The sequence below is a fragment of the Narcine bancroftii genome, chromosome 1, assembly GCF_036971445.1.
Source record: "Narcine bancroftii isolate sNarBan1 chromosome 1, sNarBan1.hap1, whole genome shotgun sequence".
NCBI lineage: Eukaryota > Metazoa > Chordata > Chondrichthyes > Torpediniformes > Narcinidae > Narcine > Narcine bancroftii.
Window position 1 is genome coordinate 113,241,116 of NC_091469.1, and position 27,869 is coordinate 113,268,984.

Below are 27,869 nucleotides of genomic sequence, written 5' to 3' on the forward strand. Positions count from 1 at the left end.
GTAAAAAAATGCCAGTTCGCAATTCACATGTGAAATTAGAAATAAATTGATACCTGTAGCTCTGAGGAAACTAGTTGTGCAGCTAAATCTTGCAGCATAGGTCTGGTTTTCTTTTCTCCGACTTCTCTTTTTATGCTTCTAAACATTTTCATCAAATTGCACGAATGTCTGTGTGATTTAATAAACCTGGTAAAACAGAAAACAATGGGGCAACAGTTACGAGGTGAATTTGATCTCATTTCTACAATTGGAGAATAGCAAAAGAATGATTGCCCACAACTTGGCCCCAAGATTTTAATTCAGTTGAGGATGGTTAACTATGTTTGGAGTTCTGAGCACAAAGTGGCCATTTTGGTTTTCAAAGATTCTTTTTTTAAAATGAAGTTATTATGCCCAACAGTTTGCAGAGAACTACAGACCAGCATGTTTCTAACATTGAACACATGTACTTTGGCCTGGAACAGGACATTCTCATCCAATTCACTGGAGGGAACTGATTCCAGGAACAGAAGAGAGATTTTCTCTGTGGATCCAAAACACAGCTCCAATAATTCATCAATAGGAGGTGGAAAACATTACCTTACACAACAAAATCTTGAGAATAACGGGAAAAATATGTTTCTGGGGAAAGAAAATGCATTTTTATTTTTTAATATATTTCCTGAATTTATTAGTTTGATGCAGAGCATTAATTTAAACCACTCAGGGCTGAGAGCTCATCTAGCAAAAATAAATAGTGATGTGTGACAGAGTATATAGAATTGTTTTTGGGAGATAATTTGGGAAAGGTTTGTTAGAGTAGGTCACATACAGACACTTTATAACAGATCTCATTTGAAATACTGGAGCTCTGCTAATGCTAGACATATCGGCTCCACAGCTTCTGCAAGAGTTTTGGAGAGTGCCCAAGAGACTTCACTAATGGATTGTTGTTGGAGGGCATGGCAAGATGGCGTAATGAACAGACGTGCCTTCCAGTCCTCTCCTGACTCTTACTTATTGTTTTGTCTTTAAGTGCCCGTTAAAACTTTTAAAAAAAAGTTTATAAATAGTATGAGGTTTTGAATTAATACCTAATGGTACATTTGTTAAAAAAAAGTAAAAGGAAATATCAACAGATTGTTAAAAAATTATATTTTCCGAAATTATCTGAGCCTACTTGTTTACTCAGTGTGAAATGGATCCAGGAAAACAAGCGAAGAATTCGGCCTTGGAGGTCCGTTCTGATTCCATAAGTCTTTCTGAAGGTCGTTTTCAGCTGCCTTTAGAACAAAGGGCTGGTCGGATGCCAGTATTTTAAACAACGTCTACTGAGACTTTGACTTCTGAATTAGCTGGGGCGCCACCAGTTGGAGAGTTAAAGAGTTGTTATTTGACTGCTATACCACCAGTTATATCAGCTCTTCCAGATACTGATGTAACGAAGCTTTTAGAGGAGGTTTGGATCAAAGATAACCCTGATTATCAGCCTCCTGATACTTCTGGGGGGTCTGTGGCAGGGGCTCTTACATGGAGTCAAACTGCAAGAAAAGCTACTAAATTAAAAGAAGGGATAGAAGGTCCTCTGATTCCACAAGAACAGCAGGATCCCACTATGTCTGGATCTACTGATGTTGATATACTTTTCAAGAGTCTTGAACATAAGATATTTTCTTCAATGATGCATTTAGGTGATTCTATGAATAATCTTACTTCTAAGATTAATGCATTGGTGGATGTCAATACTTAACAGATGGCTGATTATGGAGCTTTTAAAGTTGAAACTATTGAAAGACTTGAGATGTGTGATCAAGGATTATCTGATGTCCAAGATCAATTGCAAGATGTGAATAAAACAATTGAAACGTTACAGATTCAGAATAAAAATTTAGCAAAAAAGGTTGATTATTTGGAGAACCAATCCAGACGGAATAATGTGAAAATTGTCGGCTTGCCACAAGGCATAGAAGGGCCAGATCCAAGAAAATTTTTCACTGAATGGATTCCACAAGTGTTGGGACAAGATAAGTTTTCTGAAGGTTTAATATTGGAATGGGCTCATAGAGCTTTGAGAAGGAGACCTTTTTCAGGACAGAATCCAAGACCTGTTCTGGTTCGCTGTTTAAATTACTGTGATAGAGAGACTATTTTACGTATGGCTATTAGAAATGCACAGCAAAACAAATCTCCTTTGATGGTTCAGAGTAATCGTGTTTTCTTCTATCCGGATTTGAGTCAGGAAATTATGTTTCAACGACGTGAATTTAATTCTGTGAAAGAATTATTGTGGAAAAAAGGATATAAGGCAACATTTAGATACCCTGTGGTACTGAAGATTTTTCAGGATGGATATCAACCAAAGTTCTTTGATAATCCTAAAGAAGCTATGGATTTTGCTCAGTCTTTACCAATTATGCAATTCCAGGAACGACGTAGTCCTCCACGGTCTCCAGAGAGGGCAGAGCTGCAAGAAGGGAATTTGATTTCTGGAAGAAATGGAAGAAACGGTGGTCGCAATGGCAAAGGAAACTCATTTAATAGATAAGGAACATTTGAAACTCAAACGTGAATGGGTTGGGCACGTTTTTTATTCTTCGTTTAATTCTAAGGCAAAAGGTGTGGCAATTTTGGTACATAAGAATCTACCATTTTAGTTACAGAGTGAAGAGAAAAATGGTGGAAGATTATTAAAATTAAATTGTACAATCTTTAATGAGGCATGGACTTTGCTTGTTGTTTATGCTCCTAATGTGGTGGATATGTCTTTATTACTTGGACAATCGAACTCTAACGTGATGTTGGGGAAGATTTGAATGTGGTGTTGGAGCCTTTATTGGATAAGTACTTAAGAGTAATTAAGAAGTCTAAGATGGCAATCCAAGTGATTAATATGATGGCAGATTTGAATTTAATTGATATTTGGTGAAGAGTTAATCCTACAGAGAAAGATTTTTCTTTTTATTCCTCGCGACATAATTCTTTTTCTAGAATTGATTATTTTTTAATATCAGCACATTTGCAGGATAGGGTTACATCTGTGGAGTATAAGGCTAGATTGATTTCGGATCATTCATTATTATTATTAGAATATTTGAGTTCACAAGATGTTCAGAAAGCTTCAAGATGGAGATTTAATACTATGCTATTACGTCACGAATTTAATTCTTTGAAAGAACGGTTGTGGAAAAAAAGACATAGGGCAACATTCAGGTATTCTGTGGTACTGAAGATTTTTTAGGATGGAAATTAGCCAAAATTCTTTGACAATTCTAAAGAGGTTATGGACTTTGCTTAGTCTCTACCAATCATGCAGTTTCAGGAACGATGTAGTCCTTTAAGGTCTCCAAAGAGAGTAGAGATGTAAGGTGGTACCCAGATTTTTAAAAGAAATGGAAGCAATGGTGATCGAAGTGGTAACGTTGATTTTAAAAAATAAATCTTTTATCTTTTTTTTGAAAAGAGTTTAAATAGTTTAAATAATGATGATAGTTTAATGAAATGGGAGTTGGGAGAGGGAACTGGGTAGGCACTACTTTCCAGAAGTCATCAGCTACCTGTGAGTTATCTCACACCCAATATTTTGGGGGAGTTACTGCTTTGGGCGGTTTAAACAGGAGGAGGTAGTTGTGACCTCCGACCTGTTTTTGTTTTCTTTTTAATTTTTGGGTTAAGAAGTGAAGGTTTTTTTTAATTATTTTTTTTTAATAAATAATTATTTTTTTTAACTCTTTTTGTTTTGATTGTAATTGAGAAGGAATTAGGAGGTTTCTTTTCTCTCCTTTTTTTCTCTTTTTTTTAGGGGGGTTCTCTTTTTTCTTTCTTTTTTAAGAGGATGATGTCACAGAAGATAATAAGTCAAAAATTGAGGATGTTGAATTAGATGAAGAGGAAGATGAGGGGAAAGGTGATAAGAAGAAGAAGAAAATTAAGTACAAATACATTGAGGGAGAAGAGTTTAATAAAATTAAGTTAATTTTGATAGAAAATTTTGAAGATGTTATAAATGAAGAATATGGAGAATTTTATAAGAGTTTGCACTTTTTTTTCTTTTTTTTTCTTTTTTTATATAAGGGAAGGGGAAGGGAATAAAAAGTTTATCTGATTGTTTTTCTAAGGGATGTTTTTGTTCTCTCGATGAATTATAAAGGAAACTTGGTATTAATGGAAATTCTGTATTTATGTATTATTAATTATGATTTTTTGTATAACAGATATGTGGTTGATATATGATTTTAATATTTGAATTTAGTTTTAAAGTGGATTTCATTTGTTAAATACATGAATTATGTTTGATTTAAATATATGTTTAAGGGTATTATTTTAGTATCGATATTTTTTTTGTTGTTAGTAATTTTTTGTTGTTGTTAAGTTTTATCTTTTTTTCGTAAGTGGTGTTTTTTCAATTTTATTTACAACATTGTTAATTAATTCTTCACTCTTTATTTTGGGGGGAGGGTTGGATTAATTTTAAATTAGATGATTAATGTTGTGTTATAATTATTGGGGGGGGTTAATTTGTGTAGTTTAATGATGTAGTATTCTAATTTTTATTATCTTATTTTTTATTATTTCTTTAAATGTAATTTTTATTTTATTAATGTCATAAAATTTTAAATAAAGTTAAAAAAAAACTAATGGATTGTTGTTTACAAAAGGCAACAGATGAAAGATCCGGTTGGAGCTGCCTTCAATCTGGAGTAGAGCTTGCTGTTCTAAGAGGGTGATGTGGTTTTGCAAGCAGAGTCAGTCTTTCTCTCTGGGAGAGAGAGAGAGACAGAGACAAAGAGACAGAGATCATTCTACAGTGTTACTGCCAGCATAAACAGCTGTCACTGGAACAGGACAAGCTTGCAAGCTTGTGGAAAGCACATTTGGAAGACAGCCTGGTCAAAGCACTTGTGGTTCATGCAAGAGGAGAGGACTGGCTGTCTAATGTTTCACTTGGAATAAGAAAATCAAAAAGGCACTCTGTGGTGACCTGAAAGAAAGAGGTTATCATCTGGAGAACCCTGAAGGGGGAAAGTTTTGTCAGCAAGATACTGAAGGGGCTGATGGAAGAACATCAGTTGTGGATGTCCTGGAACAACAAATCTCTCTCTGAAAACCGGCGAGAACCTTCCTAAGCAGTAACCATTTACCTTTCAAGCACCAAAGCCTGGTGAACTTTATAAATGTTAAATTCTGTGCACAGTATAAGAATTGCCTGCAACTAGTGAACTTGGAGGAATAAGAAGTGAGATTGGACTGTGAATAAAAGAACTTTTCTGAACTTACACACACATTACATACACACGTGCTTAGAATTATAAGGGGGTTAAGTTAGGTTAGTTAAGTCAATAGCGATAAGTTAAAGTGTGATTCTGTTTAAAGATAATTAAAAGGAACTTTTGTTACAGTAAACATTTGTCTTGGTGAATATCTGCTGCTGGGTTTTGGGGTCCTCTGGGCTCGTAACAGATGGATGACTTAAATAGGTGAAGGTCAGCAACCACTAAAAGTAAGAGCATGAAAAATCCAAATATCTTTAATAGTGGAGAGCTTACGACAGGCAATGAAGTAGTTAGTAAGAACCTGAAAGAAGGTATTATGAAGGTGCATGAAAATAATATAATTAAAGTAACAAAAGCAGCACCAAAATAATTACAAAATGCTTAGAAAAAAAAATGGCATGAACAATATGAGTCTCCAAAATTATATTGGTAATATTATAATTAAATAAAGATACTGTAGCAAATGTGTCGCAGTCTTTCTATTTTGCACTGCCACACAGTTGCTACATTGGTGACCCCAATGTGATATACCCAAAACATTACAGTACAGGCCAAAATCTACAAGGTTACTTCGAAGTTCAGTCTTTCAAATTCAGTGTTGAAGTGTCGGGCTTTGAAATTTGATGCCCAGAATTAATGATGAACTGATGGGAAACTGGAGTTGCGACTGCTACAATGCCATGGGTTTTTAAATATTTTGGTTCAGTATTTCGATGGAGGAAAGGAATGGCATGTTGGATATCCTAACCAAACTAAAATTAAAGAATGATATTTGCCAAAATCAACTTAATGAAAATTGGAATAGTGAAGAAAGTAATAAAACTCATGTTTTTTGAGCCCAGTGCACTTTAGAGAAAAAAAATTGATAGTTGTAGTATTCGCGCTACACGAGTGCGGAGAAGAACCACGTGCACACCAAAGCTTTGAAGTCAAGACTGGTTTATTGCACTGTCCATTGAGGGATGATTTGATAGAGGTATTCCAAATTATAAAGGGGTTAGATAGAGTCGATGTAGATAGGCTTTTTCCACTGAGAGTGGGGGAGATTCAAACAAGAGAGCATGGATTGAGAGTAAAAGGGGAAAAGTTTAAGGGAAACATAAGGGGGAATTTCTTTTTATAATATATTTTATGTACAATTTTTAAATCATATAACATATAATTGAATGAACCTCCCCCCCACCAAACTCCCTCATCCACCCCACTAATACCCACCCATCTCTCCCTTCCACCTACTAAGAAAAAAGAAAGGAGCCCATCACTTAAAAGAACAATATTCAACTTTTCAGCTGTGGAAACTGAGACATCCACCGGAACAGGTTGAGAGATTAAATCTTCAAACCAAGAATTTTTAGATATGGGATCCATATTTTTACAAATAAAATGATATTTATCCCTCAAATTATTCATTATCTAAAGGAATACAGGATTTCATTTCAGTGTGCCATCTTTACATTCCTAAAACGGAATCAGATTTTCAGGTGATGGCCAAACATTTTTTAGAAACAGCAAAAGCTAAACTTAGAAATTCAACTTGAAATATAGTCAATCTTAATCCTAAAGCAATCAACTTAATATCCCCTAATAAAGACAACATTGGATCAAACAGAAGAATCACTTTTAATACTTTCTCCAAAAATAATTTAATTTGTATTAAAAAAATCTTAACCTTAGAATAGGTCCAAGTCGAATGTAAAAAAAAGTACTCATCTCTTCTCTACATCTAAAACACAAATCTGAAGAAATTAAATTACATTTCTTTAATTTTTGAAGGATTAAATATAATTGATGTAGAAAATTATATTGTACTCATCTATATTTTGCATTTATAACCTTAGCCATACTATCCTTAGACAAATTTCGCCAAACATTTTCATCTATCTTCCTATTTAAATCAGATTCCCACTTTAATCTTGAATTATGAATATTTAACCAAGACATTTTATTTTGTAATAATTTATACATTTCAGAAATAACCTTATTTGTTTCTTCCTTAGTAAGTAATAATTCTGGGGGGCGTGGCAAGATGGCGTAGAAAGAAGATGTGTAGTACCACCTTTCCCCAGTGAAAGTGGTTAAAAATAGTTTTTATAGACTTCTGAACAGTGGAGATTCAAAATGACTACAAATGTGAAGAAATCCAAGGCACAGTTACAAAAGAAATTACTTAATAAAAGTGTTGAAGAATTGAGGCCTACCTATTATGATGAAGCCACGGAGTTGTCTACAGGAGCTCCCAAACCTCAACATATTCCAGGCTGGCTGAGTATAACTCCGATGTCGATCTCACAATTGCAAGGTGGCACCAGTTCCGTTTTGGGTTCGGCTGTCTCTGACTCGCATGCCCGTGAAGTCGGGTGCGCGGGCGGGTCGGCTTAGCGGGAACAGTCGCACAAGCCCACTGTATTTCCTGGTGGTCTAGGGGTGCACAGTGCAGTGTCAGAAGACACGCCTGCGCGGTTGGCGACACTCCTGGGCATGCGTGGTGTTTCACGTGTTTGGGAACTTCTGGATAAAGTGTGGGCTGTGGGGGAACCAGGATAGTAGCAGGCTGATGAGGTCGGCATGCTGTTGATGGGGGTACAGACCCACAGCCACATTGGATGAGTGAGAAGTGCGACAGAAGAAGAGGAATGCCCTACTGTGTCGGAATTAAGGTAGGAAGAGTCTATGGAGGCTGGGATTAAGGAAGGTAGGCCTCAAGATGGAGTAATGGAACCTAGACAGGATTCTGTATTTATGATTTTGGAAGGGATTGCACACCAGATGGAAAATATGTTAATACAGATATCTACACAGTTAAATCAAGGATTTATGGAAATTAAAATGAATAATATTTGTGAAGAAATTACTTCTGTGAAGAAGGATATGAATGTGGTTAAAAGTGATATTAATAGATGTATAAAGGCAGTGGATACTGTACAGGATAATTTCAAAAATAATTGAAGAGGCCTTTTATGAATGTAAAGATCAAGTGGAACAAAACAGAGAAAAAATGGAAAAAGTGGAGGACATTTTTGTGGATTGGGGATTCAGAAGTAGGAATTGTTGAAGAAGATTGATTCATTAGAAAATCAAGGTTGAAGAAATAATGTAAAAATTTTGGTCTTCCAGAAGATATTGAAGGCTCGGATTTGGTAAAAATTTTTAAGAAATGGATTCCTGATATGTTGGGTTGTGAATTTTTTCCGGATGATTTGGAACTGGATCGGGCACATAGGACATTAAGGAAAAAACCCTTTCCAGGCCAACTGTCACGTGCAGTTTTGATTCGTTGTTTGAGATGTCAGGATAGAGAAATGATATTGCGGACTGCAGTTCAGAAGGCTTGACAAAATCAGACTCCAATGATGGTTCAAGGCAACAGAGTGTTTTTTTTTATGCTGATTTGAGTCAAGAAATTGTTAAAAGGCATCGAGAATTTAATTCAGCTAAAAAAGTATTGTGGAGAAAGGGTTATAAATTTGCTTTTCATTATCCTGCTGTATTGAAAGTTTTTTATGGAAATTTTCAGTCTCAATTTTTTGAGAATGATCATGATGCATTAATTTTTGCTAATTCATTGCCAGATTTACGAGGAAATGGACAGTCACTATTCTTCTTTGGCTTGGCTTCGCGGACGAAGATTTATGGAGGGGGTAAATGTCCACGTCAGCTGCAGGCTCGTTTGTGGCTGACAAGTCCGATGCGGGACAGGCAGACACGGTTGCAGTGGTTGCAGGGGAAAATTGGTTGGTTGGGGTTTGGTGTTGGGTTTTTCCTCCTTTGTCTTTTGTCAGTGAGGTGGGCTCTGCGGTCTTCTTCAAAGGAGGTTGCTGCCCGCCGAACTGTGAGGCGCCAAGATGCACGGTTTGAGGCGATATCAGCCCACTGGCAGTGGTCAATGTGGCAGGCACCAAGAGATTTCTTTAGGCAGTCCTTGTACCTCTTCTTTGGTGCACCTCTGTCACGGTGGCCAGTGGAGAGCTCGCCATATAACATGATCTTGGGAAGGCGATGGTCCTCCATTCTGGAGACGTGACCCACCCAGCGCAGCTGGATCTTCAGCAGCGTGGACTCGATGCTGTCGGCCTCTGCCATCTCGAGTACTTCGATGTTAGGAATGAAGTCGCTCCAATGAATGTTGAGGATGGAGCGGAGACAACACTGGTGGAAGCTTTCTAGGAGCCGTAGGTGATGCCGGTAGAGGACCCATGATTCGGAGCCGAACAGGAGTGTGGGTATGACAACGGCTCTGTATACGCTTATCTTTGTGAGGTTTTTCAGTTGGTTGTTTTTCCAAACTCTTTTGTGTAGTCTTCCAAAAGCGCTATTTGCCTTGGAGAGTCTGTTGTCTATCTCGTTGTCGATCCTTGCATCTGATGAAATGGTGCAGCCGAGATAGGTAAACTGGTTGACCGTTTTGAGTTTTGTGTGCCTGATGGAGATGTGGGGGGGCTGGTAGTCATGGTGGGGAGCTGGCTGATGGAGGATCTCCGTTTTCTTCAGGCTGACTTCCAGGCCAAACATTTTGGCAGTTTCCGCAAAACAGGACGTCAAGCGCTGAAGAGCTGGCTCTGAATGGGCAACTAATGCGACATCGTCTGCAAAGAGTAGTTCACGGACAAGTTTCTCTTGTGTCTTGGTGTGAGCTTGCAGGTGCCTCAGATTGAAGAGACTGCCATTATCGTCTCCTAAAAGGTGGATAAATGGGAATGGGAAGAATGGAAAGAATGAAAAGAAGGTGGATTTGACACAGAGTCTTCTTGACATTGAAGATCCAGAACATCCATTGGGATTGGAATCACTGGGTTGAATGTGTTTGATTAAGTATTCTGGGAAAGTCTGACTGGGGGGGGGAGGGGGGGAGTTGGATGACACTGAAGCTTTTGACAGTCATCCTCCACTAGGTGCATAAATATTCAACAATATCCATGATTCTGGAAAAACTTTACAATTCACCATCAAAACCCTCCCAGCATTCTCCATTAATGATTTCAATTCAAATGATAATTTCTTATGGATCAAAATCACTACACCCCTTGTCTTAGAATCAAAAGAACCAAATACATGTCCAACCCACTCTCTCTTCAATTTTAAAAGGCATGGGGTGTAGTGATTTTGATCCATAAGAATCCTAATGTGGATGATGATCGATTTATATCTGATGCTTTTTCAAACATTAAATCAGGCCAATGAAAATATTTTGATCGGAGGAGATTTTAATTGTGTTTTGGATCCTTTATTGGATAGATCCTCGAAAAGTATAAGGAAATAAAAGATGTGAGCTTTGATGAAAGATTTGAATTTTGTTGAAATTTGGAGGAGAATAAATCCAACAGAAAAGGATTTTTCTTTTTATTCATCTAGGCATGATTCATTTTCTAGAATAGATAAGTTTTTGATTTTGGCACATTTGCAAGGTAGAGTAGTGCAGGCTGAATATAAGGGTAGGGTCATATCTGATCATTCTATGTTTTTTTTTAATCTCTTGTGTATGTCCTGAAGTGCTGCAATCAACTTACTGGTGGAGGTTTAATGCAATGTTATTGAAGAAACCAGAGTTTATTACTTTTGTTAAGGAACAGATTACTTTATTTTTGGCTGAGAATGTTAATTCAGTAAGAGGTAATTTTGTAATGTGGGATACTTTAAAAACATATTTGCATGGACAAATTATCAGTTACTCTACGAAAGTAAAAAAAAACAATATTTGGCGGAAAGTTTGGCATTGGAGAATCAAATTACTGAGTTGGAAAAGGAATTTAAGAAAAAGTTTACAGAAGATAAGAAGACAGCATTAACTAAGTTGAAATTACGTTTTAATATTTTACAAACATATCAGTATGAGTGATTAATTCAAAGATCTAAGCAACGTTATTATGAGTGGGGTGAAAGAGCTCATTAGGTAAGTAATAATTCCAAAGCAGATTATCTGGGTAATTTTAAACTGTGACCTAATTTTCCCTAAAGGTTTTTACCTGATAATAGCAAAAAAAAGTATTACCAGGAACTTGAAATTTTTCCTTCATCCCATTAAAAGATACAAACTTCTCTGCTTCAAAACAATCTTCAACATTTTTAACCCCCAATTGATTCTTTAAAAACTGATTATTGACAGTAAAAGGAAAAGGTTTATTTTGATATAAAGGCATTTTCACTGAAATCTTTCCTTTTCCACCTATCTCATAATCAATTTTATTCCATATTTCAATTAAATGTTTTAATATTTGTGGGTCCCTACTGATTAACAGTTTTGAATTCCATTTATAAATAAATTCTGACATAGATTTCTTATCAATTTTCATCTAACTCTATACTTGCCCAAATTGAAGGTTTATTTAAATCAAACATTCTATTAATAAATTTCAACTGTGCAGCTTTATAATAATTCTGAAAATGTGCAAGTTGTAAACCACCTAATTCAAATTTTCAAGTTAATTTCTCCAAAGGTACCCTATTCATTTTCCCTTTCCATAAAAAAATCCTTACAATTGAATTAAGATTTTAAATTTTTTTTGAGTTATTAAACAAGGAATAGATTGAAAAACATATTGAATCCTTTGAAAAATTTTCATTTTAATACAGTTCACTCTGCCAATTATGTAATAGGTAAGTCATTTCATCTATTTAAATCATCTTTAATTTTATTAAATGGCATAACATAATTTAACTTATATAAATTATCTAAATTTCTATCAATTTTAATATCTAAATAGTTAATTGGATTTTGTGTCCACTTAAATTGAACTACACATTTCCATCGATCATAATCTCCTTCTACTAATGGCATAACTTCACTTTTATCCCAATTAATTTTGTAGCCAGATATTCTCCCATAATCTTGTATCTTTTATATAAAGAAATCAAAGAATTTTCAGGATCTGTTATATAAATCAATACATCATCTGCAAACAAACTAATCTTATACTCCTCCTTATTAACTTTAATTCCTTTAATACTAAAATGTTGCCTTATTGATGGTGTCAACAGTTCAATTGCTAAAACAAATAATGCAGGAGATAAAGGACATCTTTGTCTAGATGATTTGGTTAATGAGAAAGAAGAAGAAACTTGTCCATTGGTAACTACTCTAGCCAAAGGGTTTCTATAGAAAGCTTTAATCCAATTCATAAATTTTGGCCCAAATTGAAAGTTTTGCAAAACCTTAAATAAATAATTCCATTCTAATTTATCAAAAGCCTTTTCAGCATCTAACAATAAAACTAATGCCAAATTCAATTTATTCTGAGAGCTATGAATTAGACTAATTCATTTAGCTATTTTTATCAGCAGAATATCTTTTTTTATTTAAATCCTAATTGATCTAAATGAACCAACACAGGTCAATACTCATTCAATCTATTAGCCAAATCTTTAGCAACAATCTTATAATCAATATTTAATAATGATATAGGCCTATAATACTCCAGTTTTATCTTTACCTTTCTTAATTATTACTGATATTACAGCTTTTGAAAAAGATTCTAGTAATGAACAAGTTGCACCCACTTGTATTAATACTTCCATTAATAAAGGCATCAAAAGTCTTTACATTTTTTATAAAATTCAGACATAAACCCATCTTCACCAGAAGATGTCCCATTTTTCAATAGAATTTAAAGCCTTAATAACTTCATTCAACATAAATGGAGAATCTAAATCTTTTTGAGCTTGGTAATTCAAAGATAGAAGTTGAAGCTTCTGTAGAAAATCAATAATTTCTCCTTCATTATTCAATGATTGAGATGAACATGACTTAGTATAATACTCTTTAAAAATCATTTATATCGTGTAGTTTATAAGTAATTTTAAAATTCTTTTTGACAGCATTAATATTTCTCGATGCTTGCTCCATTTTCAATTGCCAAGCTAATGCTTTATGTGCTTGTTCTCCTAATACATAATATTTTTGTTTAGTTATATCAATTAATTTCTCAATCCTATATGTCTGACTTGAATTATAATGCATTTTTTATTTATCATTTCCAACCTCTCTTTTTCAGATGGGATTTTTTGTAATTTTTTTTCCAAAATTTCAATTTCCTTCACTAATTTATCCACTTCCTAAAGATAATTTTTCTTAATTTTAATCAAATAGCTTATTATTTGGCCCCTTAATTAAGCTTTTAATGCATTCCATAAAATGAATTTATTATCAACTGAATTAATATTTGTATCTAAACACATCTTTATTTGACTTCTCATAAAGTCACAAAATTCTACATTTTCTAATAATGACAAATTAAATCTCCACCTATAAAATGAATGAATTCTATCAGAGTTCAAACATGACATCAATAATGGTGAGTGATCTGATACAATTCTAGGTTTATATTGTGGATATTCAATTATTCCTTGTAAATGATCTGAAATTTAAAAAAAAATCTATTTTAGAATAAGAATCAAACTGATAAGGATAAAATGAATCATCTCTCTCCTCTCTCTCTAGGATTCAATTTCCTCCAAATGTCTACCAAATTTAAATCTTCCATTAACATCAATTTCTTTTAGCCATTTTTGTTTTCATTAAAGATTTTGCCGAATTATCTAAAATTGGATCCAAGCAACAATTAAAATCCCCACCAATTATTATTATACATCTTGAATATGTTTTTCATCATCTATATTATGAGCATACACATACATAAAAAATCTCAGTTAGATGAGTTTCCTGCAGGAAAGCAATATCTACTTTCAACTTCCTAATATGAGCTGAATCTCTCTTCCTTTTAATTGGATTATTGAGCCCATTCACATTAAATGTTACATAATTCAAACTATGTGTTGCTATAATATAAAGGGGAATTTCTTTACACAGAGGGTGGTGGGGGTATGGAATGAACTTCCGGCAGTGTTGGTAGAAGCAAGATCAATGTTAATATTCAAGGAAAGGTTGGATAGGGATATGAACAGGAGAGGTGTGGAGTGTCATGGGCCAAATGCATGTCAATGGGACGAGGTGGGAGAAGATGTTCAGCATGGACTAGTAGGGCCAAACTGGCCTGTTTCTGTGGTGTTAATGGTTATATATGGTTATATATGGGCCCCAGGTGCTGACGTTGGGGCCCTGCTTTTAAAGATTTTAAAGCTTTGAAGGAAAACTTTACCAAGATGAGGATGCTTATTTTTCCAAATATGTGAAGAATTAAAAAAGGTTTTGGAGCAAAATCAGGAACAGCTTGGAAAATATATTTAAAAACTCAGGTAGGATATTAATCTTTATAACATTAATTCATCCATTAAGTACATCAAGAGAGGAGACCACTGAGCTAAAGACTTCTTAGCATTGTTTTATTAAAGTAAGAAAATTATCTTTAAACAAATCATTATAATTTTAGTATTAGTAACACCTAGGAAATTAAATTAATTTTTAAACTATTTTAAAAGGAAGGGTGGGATCTAGAGAGTCAGAAGAATTCAATACAAACAACTCACTTTTTTTGAAGATTTAGTTTGTAGCCTGAAAATTGACTAAATTGATGAAACAGCGACAGAATGGATGGAATCAAATGATCAGGGTCTCAAATATACAGCAGAAGATCATCCAAATATAAAGAAACTTTATTAACACTCCCACCTCTTAAGTGTCCAGAGATGTCATTAGACTGCTTAAAACCACAATTGATGGTTCTAATGCCAAATTACATAGTAACAGGTTAAGAGGACAATCTTTTCTAGTTCCATGGTAAAGATTAAAGTGTTTGGATTTCAAAGAATTGGTAAAGATTCAGCAAAAGGAGATAAGTATATCAATTGAATCCAAATGATAAATTTATGGCCAAAATTAAAAATTTCTAACACTTTAAATAAATGGTCCCATTCTATCTTATCAAAAGCTTTTTCAGCATCTAAGGAGATAACACACTCAAAAGATGAGATAGGAGGAGAGTAAAGATGGACATTAAATTGAGAACAATGACCCTTAATATATCCAGTTTGATCCAATTTGATATTATCATTAGGATGGAAAAAGTATCCCAATATCTATAATGCCACACTGTAACATGAATTATTTAATGAGTATAGCAGACTTGTTTAATGTGGCAGTTTTGGGAGACGACCGATGAAGCCAACAGTTCAGGTCACCTCCTACAATCAAAGAGTTTAAATTTAAATCCAGTAAGAAAGGAAATAAAGCCATTCAAAAAAGTTTAGATCTTCTGTATAGGGCCATAAATATTAACAAAAACATTCAATTTATTAAAATGTTTACCAGATAGGATCAAATAGAGTCCATTAGGATCAGCAATAGCATTATGTTTAACAAATTTAATAGACAGATCAATCAATATTGAGACAGTGCTAGACTTAGCCATAAATGCTGAATGAAAGTGCTGTCCTTTCCAAAATCTTAAAAAAACATGAGGTGTGAAACAAAAATTAGTCTATTTTAAGCAAGTATTCCTGGTTTAAACTTTTTAATATGTGAAAAAATCTTATGCTGCTTTACAGGATGATTCAAACCAGAAATATTGCAACTAGTTATGTTTGTAACTGTAGTCATTTGAAAAATTAGAATCTAATATTACCAAGAAAGCAAAATTAAGATAAATATAATTAATTGGCAGTAAAATTATAAACTCTCTGTGAGATCTGAAACGCCACACCTTAGAGGATCCAAAATAATTTCACATGAGAAGCCCAATCTAAAACTACCATACCCTTCCACCACCCAGCTATCTCAAGCTATCCCTGGAACAGGAAGCTAGCAAGCCAAGCAGATAACTCCCACATTTCTCTGTTGGTAGCATTCCTATTAAGTTGAAAGTTAAGCTAAGTTTCCATAAACCACTAGATATATTTTGACTAAAAAAAACACAGGACCAAAAAGGAAGACAGCTGTATAATTGTAACTATGCTATCAAAATTAAAATTATAAACAAAGTTTAAAATATTTTGAAATAATAACCTTACAACAGATCCCAACTAATCAATAATTGTTAATTTTTAAAAAGGGAAATAAGACATTAACAGTCTTAGAAAAAGAACAAACACAAATAAAAGAAAATAGACTTCCCTCAATTATAAAAATAATTAAAAGAAACCTGTTAAAAAAACTAATTCCAAAGCGAATTATACTGGCATAATTAAACAGAACTCAGAATGAGATACAGTCAAACCCAAAATATCAGCACTTTACTGATCAGCTGAAGCAGAAGGAAGTTCTTCCAGAAATACTTGAGAAACCTTATGGGAATTCAGCCAGTTGGTAAACTTATCCGGCAAGATGATTCACAATTGAGCCGTGAAAAGCAGAATTGGTTTAAAACTGCCTTTGTAGAGTTGAGACATAACTTATTTGTACTGAATACGTTCCTTCATGACCTCCACGGGGTAATCATCAACAATCTGAATATTCCGTCCACAATACTGCAACATCCCTCCATGCCGAGATTCCCCAATAAACTGTGAAGACTTTAATCTGAATAATTGAGTGAGGCTTGTCACTGGGAACTGTTTTAGGAATCAGGGATGTATGTGCTCTGTAGACTTCTGGCACTAGAGACAAGAAGTTTTGACCAACACCTCACAGCGAAATTCAGCAAAGAATTTGGTCAAGTGACCAGATTCAGTTTCTTCTCTTAATCCAATAATTCTTAAATTGGTTCTTCTGCTCCTGGCCTCCAAATCCGTGACTTTCTTCAGTAAAATACTGTTTAACACAGTATTATCTCATTGAAAGTCCTGAAGTTGGGCTTCCAGAAATTCAGCTGAAGTTTCCATATCCTTAATTTTAGCATTGTGAATTTCTATAGCAGTTTGTAACTCTTCCAATTTATTGGTAATCTGAGCAATAGATGCTTTGATATCTTTTCCATCACTTAATGATTCTTTAATATCCTTCCTCAAGTCTTTAATGCATTCCAGAATAGTAGAGATCAATTTTCTGAAGGTGAAGGTTTCTTCTTCTTTTCCAGCCTTTGTTCTTCATGTAGCCATATTAAACTTACTTACGAATTTTAAGAAGAAAATAATCAAAAGGAAAAATTACTTTTGAAAAAAGATATGGAAGATGGAAAAAAATTAAAAAGGTTAGAAGCAGCTAATAGAAGCTCTGGCCCCATGGGCTGCCAGCAGCAAACTCCTCCCTTAATGTCTCCACCCTCAGTGTCTCTTCTCTTTCTCCTTTGTTCGGGCCACCAGACAATGCTCATGCAACTCTTTGCTTGCCTTAAGTCAAAAGTTGAAGTATATCATGTATATTACATTTTCCATGTATGATTACATGGTAATAAAAATAACCTTTGAACTTTTATCTGTATCCTCATAATTTTATATACCTCTCTCACGTTTCCTCTTAAACTCCTTCACTTGCTTTTCCAGTCTCCCCTCATAACAGAGCTGCGCCATTCTGCACCCTCTCCAGTTCTCACATCTTTCCTAAATCTTGGTGATGAGTAATATTAACCCATTTTATTCTCTCACATTTCCACCAACCCCATCCCCATTCCCTAGATTTCTATTAACTCATGAGATAACTTACAGTGGCCAATTAATCTACCAACCCACACATTTTTTACGATATGTACAGGAGGTATTGAGCACTGAGCAGCATATTTGGATGGTGGCCCATTTTGAGGCTGTTGAAGGTCATTGACCATTACAATAGGTGTGAGGTTGTTTAACTTTTTAAAGATAGTGAAGGAACTAACTTGCACTAAAGATTTCAAATATTTACAGTGATGCTCTGTGGTGACAGTAAGCAGACACAAGATTTGTAATGTTACAAGATCAAACCAGCAACCACAAAGAAGGCATATCACACAGGGGTAAAGATGAACAATTACTTTATTAACAACAAATTCATCTTCAAACATTAATTCAAAATCCCCCCTTTTATAACAATGCCTACTGCTTAATATTCAAATTTCTATAACAGTGTAAAACTAATAAATTCCCCAGCCTAAATATAACATATGTAATCCAACCAGCCCACAGAAAAACTTAGACACAAAACAAACGCAAAGCACACAAGACTCACAAAACTTCGATTACAATTGAAGCAAAGATCGTAAACAAAATTCAGTTTGTTTGGTAAACTGAAGCCAAAAGATATTTTAGAGAGAGAGAGAGAGAGAGAGAGAGAGAGAGAGAGAGAGAGAGAGAGAGAGAGAGAGAGAGAGAGAGAGAGAGAGAGCACAAAATTTGAAGTGGTCTTCTTGTGTTGCTTGCCGAGAGAGGAACAATGGCTTGGTCCGGATCCTTCTGGCTGCCTTCGGAATGTTTATCCCTTTTAAAATGCTCAACATTCTAAACTGCGTCCCAGACAATGACTCCTGCTTGGGCCTCCTTCCACTCCACAGCCACACCCAGTGTTGGTTTGTCTTCCAAGTCCAGAAATTTCCAGATCATCTTCTGCACATGCCCAGTCCATCTCCCACTCTCTCTCTCACTCTCAGCAGTCCACCTTCACCTCAGCTCTCAAAGGCAAATTGTCACCTTCCAACACAAAACCATGCAACACATAGGCTAATACACAACACAGAACTCTGTAACAGTAAAGACTGAACAAGAGGCTTTATTCTACTTCAAGTCTTCCGCTGTATTCAGCTGCCCTCCGAGTGACTGACCTCGAGGGGCCGGATGTGGCTTATATCCCGGAGGATGATTGGCAGCCAACCAGATGGGGCTTAATCCATTCAGGTCAGCTGATGGACAGTCTGCCAGGTGTGGTCTGTCCTCCGGTGATCTTCCTGCAGGTACACAGGTCACCCCCTGCAGTAGGCGAGTGGTGTATCACCACAGTTACCCAGAGGTCAGAGAGAAGAGTTTAAAAAGGAGCATTCACTGGTTTTGGTGCTTTAGCAGCTATTCATTAGGAGGAACATTTAAGAGTAAAGCAGGTAAAAATGGAGCGGCCATTGTTGTAGCGGCCTGTATGTGAGTGGCCCAGTGTAGGAGTGGTGCAGGAGTTGAGATCAGGTAAGGACAATACTATTGAGGAACAAAAGAATTCAACAAGAAGACACAGGTAAGGACATTTCATTCTTGGATGAAGCAACAGATGTTTCTCAAAAACTAACAGGAAATAATTAACAAAACTTTCATGACACCAGTGGATTAGTGAGACATTTCCTGGATATTATTTGTTTCTAAAATTCTTTCTTTAACGCCATGTAAAAGAGGATAATATATAATCTAGCTTCCAAGATCTGCAAGGATATTAGGTCTTGCCAACATAATGAAATGACTAAAATGTTTCTGGCATTATAATAAATGACGCTGATGGTTTGAGTCATTACTCTTGAAGCTTTTCATCCCACCCTTTCCTCAGACTTGCTGCCTGGTGATTTAAAATCTTTTTCCTTCTTGTCCTAGCCCAGTCAACATTACTTCTACCTAAACTTCTCAGATTCAAACTATTCTTCTCATTGCAATGTCCATCAATATTGCTTTCCATTCTGTCATTTAAATTTTCTCTATTGATCTCTCTACCCCTTCTCAAATATGTGTCTGAACTTCCTGATCTACACCCTAATGCTGCATTCGAGAACAACATTCCTCTGCATCCACGGAGCACCATGAATAATCTTTGAAAAATGCAGAAGTATCCATGAGGTGGGGAACAGTGAGTGGGGTAAGTAAGAGAAACTCATCACTGGAAATAATTGGCAGTGTGACATTGTTGTGTTTGGAAGAGTGTCAGGTTTGGTGGGTTCACAGAGACACAAGTCTGGACACAAGTATTACAATCACAGGTAACTTTAATAAACACACAGGAGACAAACAGTGGAGAATGTCAAATGATACTCAATTACTATATTCTTCTTCTTTGGCTTGGCTTCGCGGACGAAGATTTATGGAGGGGGTAAAAAGTCCACGTCAGCTGCAGGCTCGTTTGTGGCTGACAAGTCCGATGCGGGACAGGCATCAACTATATTGACATTCACATTGGACTAAGGTTGGGGTCTGATACCAGTGGTTCCCTATACTATACATGCTCATACACACTCTACAAACAGGGACTTTCACATATATTCCTGGTTCCCTGTACCGACGGGGCTGTAACTCCCTGCAAGCTCTGATCTATCGCAGTACTATGGCTCAGCTTAAGTGTAGTGCCCTCCTTACCCGCGACACATCCAGTTATGTCCACAGTAGTGACATAGTGTGGAGTGATTTACGGAGCTTGGACCAAGAGGCAAAGAGAAAGAATTATTGTTATATACAGTTCTGATCTGGACGCCAAGCCAATAATGATCCGAGATTATTTAAATGAGCTGGTGGGCTGGAATCCAACTTTGATTTACTGGTGATGTGACTTCCGAATAAGTTTCAGACAGGGAGGACATGAGATAATCCACAATCCACAATATTCCAGACAGGTGGGGAGGCCACATGTTTCTCCACAATCCACAAATAACAGACACCTCAGTGTAGCTGATTGGTGAGCTGTTAATGAATATTTAGTGGTTCTATTAGTTATCAGTGAAGATGAGACATGACGGGGAAGCTCAGCAAAGTGGAATATCCACCTGCATCCAGTGAAAAATCATGCATCTTCCCAGTGAATGAGACAGTTACATGTGCAGGAATGAGTTGTAGATGCTTGAACTTCTAGTTTTAAGACCATAAGACACAGGAGCAGAATAGGCTATTCAGCCAATCGAGCATGCCCCTCCATTTAATCATGAGGTGATACATTCTCCCACTCAGCCCCACTTCATGGCCTTCCCTCCATCACCTTTGATGGTCTGGCTAATCACAATCCTATCAATCTCTGTCTTAGATATACCCAATGATCTAGCCTCCACAACCAACTGTGGCAACAAATTCCACAGATTTACCACACTCTTGTTGAAGACATTCTAAAGTATTTCTGTTCGAAGTGGACATCCTTTAATCCTAAAGTTGTGCCCTCTTGTCCTAGACTTTGCCACCATTGAAAACAAACTTTCGACGTCTAGTCTATCCATGCCTTTCAACATTCAAAATGTTTCAATGAGATCCCCCGCCTCAATCTCCTAACTTCCAGAAAATATCGGCCAAGAACTGTCAGGCACTCCTCATATGATAATCCTTTCATTTCTGGAAACATCTAAGGGATCCTCTTTTGATTTGTTTTCAACATCTCTGCATCATTTCTTAAACGAGGAGCCCAAAACTGCTCACAATTCTCCGTGCTTTATAAAGCCTCTCAACATCACATTCCTGCTCTTATGTTCTATTCCTCTTGAAATGAATGCCAGCATTGCCTTCACCTTTTTCACTACCATCTCAACATGCAAGTTTACTTCAGGCTATCCTGTTCATGGACCCCCCAGGTCCCTTTGTATCTGGGTGTAGAGCTCGTCGAAAGAACCAAAGACTTGTTGATCCAAACCAAGGCTTTTATTAGCAAAAGACCGGAGCTCTTCACAGGTGGCCGACCAGTCCGGAATGATCCGACCTGGCTAGGGACACAACCCTTTAAGGTCCAAACAATAGGTGTGGCTTAGCTCTCAGCCAATCACTGTAAGCACAGTCTAGATACAGTAACTATATACACTATGTACATTGGTGATAGATCTGTACTATCACATTCACCCCTTCTTGGAGAATTGACCCGGGAAAAAAAAAAAACAAAAACGAGGGAGAGAATGAAAAGGAAGGGGTAGGTCAAGGACTGTAGCGGTCAGGGGGTCTGACCATCCGGCGTGACCGCCGTGGTGCCGGGATTGGGGTCGCTGGAGTGGTGTCACCAGCGGGCTCATCGGGTGCGACTGCTCCGTCACTCAATTCCCCAGTCGTTTTGTCGGCAGGGTGGCCCGAGTCATTGGGGTGCTGTTGGTCCTTCTGTTGCGGCACGGGGCCTGGAGCATAAGGAGTTGGGGGGTTTGCTGGGTCTACCGCGTCCTGAGCTAGGTCCCGCACCGAAACAGTGTCCTCCCGCCCGTCTGGGAACTCCACGTATGCGTAATGTGGGTTCGCGTGGAGTAGAGTCACTCGGTCGACCAAGGGGTCGTTCTTTGAGTGCCGGACGTGGCGTCGCAAAAGGACGGGGCCAGGGACGGTGAGCCATGCCGGTACAGTGGTTCCCGATTCGGATTTCCTCGGGAAAAGGAACATTCTTTCGTGGGGGGTGGCATTTGTTGCAGTACATAGGAGGGAGCGGATGGAGTGTAAGGCACTAGTGAGAACCTCCTGCCAGTGAGAGGTGGGGAGACCTTTAGACCGGAGAGCCAGTGTAACCGCTCTCCATATGGTGGCATTCTCCCTCTCGACCTGGCCATTACCGCGTGGGTTATAGCTCGTGGTCCTGCTTGAAGCAATACCACACTCCAGAAGGTACTGTTGCAGCTCTGCACTCATGAATGAGGACCCCCTATCACTGTGGATGGAATTGGGGTACCCGAAGATGGTGAAAATACTGTGAAGGGCCTGTATCACTGAGGTGGCAGTGGTGTCTGGGCAGGCCACAGTGAATGGGAAGCGGGAGTATTCGTCGATGGCCGTAAGGATGTAGGTATTACGGTTGGTCGACGGTAGGGGTCCCTTAAAGTCTACGCTAAGACGCTCGAAGGGGCGGGTGGCTTTGATGACGTGGGAGTTATCCGGACGGAAGAAGTGGGGCTTGCATTTGGCGCACACCGAACAGGCTCGGGTCATGGAGCGGATCTCCTCAACTGTGTAGGGTAAGTTGCGCGCCTTGACAAAGTGAGCAAACCTAGTGACCCCTGGATGACAGAGCGCCTCATGGAGTTTCCGTAGTCTGTCCATCTGTATGCTGGCGCACGTCCCCCTGGAGAGCGCGTCAGGCGGGTCGTTGAGCTTACCAGGCCGGTACAGGATGTCATAGTTAAAGGTGGAGAGTTCGATACTCCATCTGGCGATTTTGTCGTTTTTTATCTTACCACGCTGGGTGTTGCTGAACATGAAGGAGACCGCGCGTTGATCAGTCAACAGTGTAAAGCGCCTCCCAGCGAGGTAATGTCTCCAACGACGTACCGCTTCAACTATGGCCTGGGCCTCCTTCTCGATCGAGGAGTGTCTACTCTCCGGACCCTGGAGGGTTCTGGAGAAGAAGGCTACAGGCCGACCGGCCTGGTTCAAGGTGGCTGCCAGGGCGAAGTCGGATGCATCGCTCTCGACTTGAAACGGGACAGACTCATCGATCGCGTGCAGCGTCGCAGCAGCGATGTCAGATTTGATTCGATCGAAAGCCGCTGTGGCTTCGGTCGAGAGGGGAAAAGAGGTGGTCTTGATAAGAGGACGTGCCTTGTCGGCGTAGTTTGGAACCCATTGGGCGTAATAAGAGAAAAGGCCCAGGCAGCGTTTGAGAGCTTTCTGGGTATGTGGGGGGGGTAAGTCCATTAAGGGACGCATGCGGTCAGGATCTGGCATGACTATCCCGTTTTCCACCACACAACCTAGAATAGCGAGTCGTGTGGTCCGGAAAACACACTTGTCCAAATTGTAAGTCAGGTTTAGCTGACGGGCAGTTTGAAGAAATTTGTCTAGGTTGGCGTCATGGTCCTGCATGTCGTGGCCACAGATGGTGATATTGTCCAGATACGGGAAGGTAGCGGTTAGCCCGTTCTGGTCCACCATCCTGTCCATTTCCCGCTGGAAGACCGCGACACCATTTGTGACCCCGAATGGTACCCTGAGAAATTGATATAGCCGCCCATTCGCTTCAAAGGCCGTGAATGGTCGGTCCTCGCAGCGGATCGGGAGCTGGTGGTAGGCCGAACGTAGGTCAATAGTGGAGAAAATGCGGTACTGGGCGATCTGGTTCACCACATCCGTGATGCGTGGCAGGGGGTACGCATCCAGGAGTGTGAAGCGGTTAATGGTCTGGCTATAGTCAACCACCATCCGTAGTTTTTCCCCATTCTTGACAACCACCACCTGGGCTCTCCAGGGGCTTGAACTGGGTTCGATGATGCCCTCATCCAGCAATCTACGCACCTCACTCCTAATGAATTGCCTGTTTTCGTAACTATATTGCCGACTTTTGGTGGCCACAGGCTTCCAGCCAGGGGTGAGGTTTGCGAAGAGTGCTGGCGGGGCAATCCGGAGTGTGGAAAGGCCGCAGGATTGGCCCCGGGGCACGGGGGCGGGTTGCTCGGGTGCTTCGGGAGTGGGGCGATGGCAGACCGAGAGGGGGGCGTGGGGTCCCCCAAAGTGTAGGGACACCGTTTGGAACTGACACTGGAAGTCTAATCCCAGCAACACTGGGGCGCACAATTGGGGAAGGACGAATAATTTAAAGTGGGTGACCGTCACGCCCTGTACTTCCAGCGTGGCGATGCAATACCCCTTTATCCCAGTCGAGTGCGACCTCGTCGCTAATGAGATCCTCTGGGTAGTGGGGATAATGTCAAGTCCCCAACGGAGGGCCAGATCTGGCTGGATAAAACTGTCAGTTGACCCAGAGTCAAATAAGCAATTGGTGTAGTGTCCATGCACTTTAATCAGTTCCATTGCTCTGGTGAGGGGATGAGAGCATTGCTGGTTTAATGTTATTGAAGCAGTTGACAGGCGAGTTTTGCGCGATGACGTCACGCAACGGGATGACGTCACACAACGGGATGACGTCACGCAACGGGATGACGTAGTCAACGCTCGAGGAGAAGGTTGGAGAACCTCCCGGAAGTGCTGTTGTGGCAGGTGAATGGTAAGTAGTGGGGTTTGTAGTTGCTCGTGATCGGTGGTCGGGCCCTGGCGGTCGTCAGCGATGGACGCTAGGGTGAGCACCTGGTTGGCCGCGGGGGTGGCTGCGGCGGCGGTAGCGTCGGCCCCGGGGGTGTCTGTGGCGGCAGCAGCAGCGGCGGTAGCGTCGGCCCCGGGGGTGTCCGTGGCGGCGGCAGCAGTGGCGGTAGCGTCGGCCCCGGGGGTGTCTGTGGCGGCGGCGGCAGCAGCGGCGATAGCGTCGGCCCCGGGGGTGGCTGTGGCGGCGGCAGCAGCGGCGGTAGCGTCGGCCCCGGGGGTGGCTGTGGCGGCGGCAGCAGCGGCTGTAGTGACAAGTGTTCCGCACGGGGGCGAGAGGCAGGCCATCACCATGGTTGCGACGGTGGGTTGCCCCTTCCGGGTTCGGCGTCTCCGTGACGTCAGGCGTTGCCGTGCAGGGGAGCCCTCGCTCTCATTGGACGAGAGCTCTGGGGAAGAAGAGTTTGAATGGGAAAGCGGCGATTGGGCTTCACACGAGGCACTGTGTTTGCTGGCGGCCATTTTAGACCTACAGACTGCAGCAAAGTGGCCCTTTTTAAGGCACTTCTGGCACCTGGCTTTTCTTGCTGGGCACTGGGATCTGCTGTGCTTGTCCCTCCCGCAGAAATAACATTTCGGTTCCGCACGGGGGAGGGTAGCAGCAGCCGACAGGCCGTCAGGGGTAGGGTAGAAGGGCACTCTACTCACATCAGAACGAGGGGTCCAGTCCCAAGAGAGCTCGGTGGATTTTAAGGCTGCATCCTCCATTGTGATTGCAATCCGGGCCACGTCCTCTAGTTTTTCTACCCCTTGTTCGAGCAAGCGCAGCCTCACTTCATTCGATCTGAGCCCGGCCACATAGGCATCCCGGACGAGATCGTTTGTGATCTCGGCAGCAGTTTTGTCCACACAGTTACAGTCCTTGCCCAATGCCTTTAATACTTGTAAATATGCTCTGCTGGACTCACCGGGCTGTTGCTTCCTCGACGCAAGCACGAGCCGGGCATGAACTCTGTTCACCGGTTGATCATACAGTCCTTTCAGTACCTTTATGGCTGCGGTGTAAGTGGTCTCATCCTGGATGTTCTCGTAGACTCTCAAGGACACCATAGACAGCAATGCTGTTAGACGCTGGTTATCCTCCTCTACCTGAATGAATCTCAGGAAGTTTTCAAAGTTCAGCAGCCAGAAGTTAAAGGCTTTGAAGGCTGTAGCTGACTGTGGGTCGATATCAAGTTTTTCTGGCCGAGTTAAACGCTCCATCCCTTTCAAAAAAAATTCTTTTTGCTAATAAAATTGTAGAGCTCGTCGAAAGAACCAAAGACTTGTTGATCCAAACCAAGGCTTTTATTAGCAAAAGACCGGAGCTCTTCACAGGTGGCCGACCAGTCCGGAATGATCCGACCTGGCTAGGGACACAACCCTTTAAGGCCCAAACAATAGGTGTGGCTTAGCTCTCAGCCAATCGCTGTAAGCACAGTCTAGATACAGTAACTATATACACTATGTACATTGGTGATAGATCTGTACTATCACACTGGGATTTTTCAGTTTTCTCCCCATTTTGGAGCTGGAGCAGAGCTAAAGTCGCTGAGGTACATTAAGAAGGCCCAGGGCTTTGTGGAGAGCATTTCAAGAAGGTTGTCATATTGCAGCTTAAGTGTGTAGATGCAGAGGGAATGGTTGAACACCAGGTAGCCTAAGTGGAATTAGCAGCAGCACCTTGAGTCCATCTCAGTCACTAATAGATTTTCCCATTTGGATATTGGTGAGGCCAATGGTTTGTCAGGGGGTTTGCAGTTTGACCTGAGGTGGCAGCATTAAGAAGGGTTCAGGGCAGAGGAGGAGAGGAATAAGAGAGAGTGAACAACCGTGATAGGGATTCAATATTCAAGCAATTATTGATGCTACCGTAGGATCATTTGTTGCCTCACTGGTGATAAAGTGAAGGCTGAATGGCTGAAAGGGAGAATGAAGAATCAGATTCATTGGTCCACACTAATACCAGCAATATAAGAAGGAGGGATGAGATTATCCAAGTAAATGTTAGGAAGTTCAGAAAGAAGTTAAGAAAAACAGGACATCAAAGCTAGTATTACCAGGGTTACTCCCAGTGACACATACTGACAGGAACAGCAATAAAGGGACACAGTAAACAAATGTGTGGCTAGAAAGATGATTCAGGAGGAAGGACTTTCGATTTCAGACACTTTAGGAGCATATCTGGGACAAGCAGAATCTGAACAAGTCATACAGTGCAGAAATAGGGCCTTCGGCCCAATGTGTCCATGCTGATCATCATGCACCTGCCTACACTCCTCCCATTTACAAGCACTCCTATGCTATCTATGCCTTGGTACTTTAATTGCTCAGCTAGATATTTGTTAAATGTTGTGAGATTACCTCTCTCCACCACCTACTCAGGAAGTGTGTTCCAGATTTTAACTACCCTTTGAATTAAAATATTTGGCCTCACACCCCCTCAAAAATTATTACCCCATACCCTGAATTTAAATCCTCCAGTTTCCAACCATCTACCCGATCTCTGTCGCTCATAATTTTGTATTCCTCTGTCAGGTACCATCCCCTTAAAAACAAATAAATCCTAATTAGCAAAGCTTTGAAAAGGTGGCTAAGGAGGGAAGCAGGTGAGACCCTATAAGACAGGTGTATGGATAGGAACAATTGAGAAAGATATGGGCTGAACACAGGTAAATGGGACTAGCTTGATTGGCATGGACAATTTGGGTTGAAGGGCCTATTTCTATGCTGTAGAACATTATGACTTTATGACTATTTTATCAATGGGGGGGGGGGGGAAGTAGACCACTGCAAGCTACTGACTTGTTTGGATGAAGGGTTCCAACCGATATGTTTACAATCCTTTTTCTCCCACCATTGCTGGTTGACTTGCATTTTTTTTGTGGCTCCAGGCTCCAGCATCTGCAATCTCATGTGTCTCCTACTGACTGATTTACCTGGTGTCAGTTAATAATGAAATGCTGG

At 39.7% G+C, this 27,869-nt stretch overlaps 1 long non-coding RNA gene across 2 annotated transcripts in view; it reads right to left on the reverse strand.

The window, feature by feature from the left end:
• The window catches only part of LOC138762804 (uncharacterized), a 311,006-nt gene that overhangs the window by 193,346 nt on the left and 89,791 nt on the right, over nucleotides 1-27,869 (reverse strand). For both annotated transcript variants that reach the window (XR_011357162.1, XR_011357171.1), the window contains exon 3: nucleotides 54-186. This is a non-coding gene — a long non-coding RNA (uncharacterized lncRNA). The remainder of the gene's footprint in view (nucleotides 1-53; nucleotides 187-27,869) is intronic.